This window comes from Pteropus alecto, unplaced genomic scaffold (assembly GCF_000325575.1).
Source record: "Pteropus alecto unplaced genomic scaffold, ASM32557v1 scaffold201, whole genome shotgun sequence".
NCBI lineage: Eukaryota > Metazoa > Chordata > Mammalia > Chiroptera > Pteropodidae > Pteropus > Pteropus alecto.
This window is the reverse complement of record NW_006430503.1, coordinates 369,455-371,749: the sequence shown is the minus strand read 5'-3', so window position 1 is coordinate 371,749 and position 2,295 is coordinate 369,455. Positions and strand designations below refer to the sequence as shown.

The 2,295-nt window shown below is 40.8% G+C and overlaps 1 pseudogene; it reads right to left on the bottom strand.

Moving 5' to 3' along the window:
• Nucleotides 1-621: 621 nt before the first annotated feature.
• Nucleotides 622-740, bottom strand: LOC112482432 (annotated as a pseudogene).
• Between the last annotated feature and the right edge of the window lie 1,555 nt (nucleotides 741-2,295).

Here is a 2,295-nt window from a genome sequence, read left to right as displayed (position 1 = left end):
CTTCCTGTCCTTATTTGTGGGGTTTGCGGCCTCTTCGTTCTCCGGAGCCGGGAGTGAAATCAAAACTAGGACTTGGCTATGGGGCGTGCGTTTCAGCCCGGTTCCTGTCGTCGGAAGGTGGGGAAGGAGGCAGGGTCGGGCGACTCCAGGGAGGACTGAGCACGGGAACGTTGTCCAGACGCAGACCCGGTCCGATCGGCGGGGCGGGCGCACTGGGGTCTGCTGTCACCCAGTCGCTCGCCATGGGCCCGCGAGCCTCGCACGTTTCAGGGAATTAGGGGCCTGTTTTAGGCATCCTCCTCGGGTTCCTGGGGTCCAGCAGGCTCAGCATCGCGGCTGGTGCTTCTTAACCGAAGGGTTAACAGGACAGCGAATGGAAGAGAGTGGCGTCACATTGTCCAAGCCGCTGGCCACCCTAAATGTAATAGCCTCCAGCTCGTGGAGGCGGGGTCAGGTCCGGGGGCCATTCCTGAACCCTGCAAGTCACCAAGGGCCAGAGGAACCCGCTGCCTATGTTCCCTGCGCACTGGCTTATTTTTTTTAGGGAAGGCAGCCCTTAGTTGACCTCGCAGATTGCAAGGACTTTGTCACCTTACAATCCCTTATTTTTTTTACTTTTTATGCCTACAGCACCTGGTCTTCCTAGGTAGTCACCCATCCAAGTACTAACCAGGCCTGACCCTGCTTAGCTTCTGAGATCAGACTGGATCAGGCTTGTCCAGAGTGGCATGGCCATAGACCTGGCATTTCTGCTAAAGCACTGCCATCTGGTGGCGACATCTTGCTTCTGTCCTATTTTTACTTCCAAACTTTTTTTTCTGTTCAAAATTCCACAAAGAAGCGCGTTTGAATCTAAAGCAGTTGGGTCTTCTTTAGGAGAAAGGTAAGATTTATATCTAGTAGATCTGACCGAATATTAAGTTGCGAGTTCTTCACAGTGCAAAATACATGAAGAGACAGTACAGATTGGCTTTGTTCGTTAAGTTTCTTGCAATTTGGGTCAGGCATTTCTGGTCAATTCCACTTTTTAAATCACTGTACCTATTCAAATCTGGCCTCCAGGTCACATCTGTTCTTGGCTTAGGCTTCTCATTCACAGACGTTGAGTCCAAACACCAAAAGCTCCACAAACTGCTGCCAGAGTTTCTGCAGTCAATTCCAGAGGTAATTTATAATAATGTGCTAGGATATTTAACAGGTTTTCTAGGACAAACCTGTTGCTTTTAGAATTAGAGAGGGTACCCGGTGTTGTTATACTATTAATTAGTTACCTATTAAGGGTAAAACCCAGGAACACATATAGTGTGGGTTAATGCAAACCCAGAGAAAAGGCCTAGGACAAATTTTGTATTTCTTATTTAAATTTAAGAAGTTATAAAAACACAATTAAAGCCTTCTCCAATTAGGAAATGAATACATATTTTTATGAAAAAAAAAAAAAAAGTGTTTCCTAGTGAGATGATTTAGATATCAGAAATTTTTACTTACTAAGAAGTTGAGTTTACAAGGTAATCATACTAATGAAGAAAAGCATTAGAATGCCTTTGACATTTTGGGATTAAGCTTGGAAAAGATGCTAGGCATACAGTTTTATAATGTATTAATCATTAATAATCATTTTTAGATTTAAGGATTTTCTTCCTTTTTTCCAGAAAAAGAGAAGTCATAGATAAGCCAATATGGATTTGCTGTGACATTTGAGGGTACATTAAAGACTTTCGAAAGAATAAAATGTCTTAATCCATGTAAAATGGACAGAAGGAAAAGGACTAGAAGAAATATGCTACTGTTAACAATCTTGATTAACATTGTTCCTGGTAAAGTTACAGATGATTATTATTAGACATAATTATGATAGGTAGTTGATCAGTTAATTTAAATTGTTAGAGGATCACAAGAAAAATATGCACATACCTTAAATCCTTAAAACTTTTTTTAAATAAAAATAAAACTATTTAAAGTTTAATATTTGTGACAGATATTCCCTGTCATTTCATAAATGTCTCCACTTACTGCCCCTTCTCTAACTCTATTAATAATTTATTCAAGATAAATAGAGTTGTTCTTAAACATTTCTCATTGGAGAGATGTTTCAAGTAATAAATTGAGCCTCCTTGAGCATCCCAGTTGGAACCTTTCGACTCCATCGTTTACAAGGACATTCTTATGTTGAGCACAGTTGAGGTGTACATGTGGACTTTCTAAACACATCAGTCTTTAGAAATTCAAGAGGCTCACATGTGCTTAAAATGTGCTTAAATTGCTTAGTATTTAATATTTAAAATGTGCTCTAGT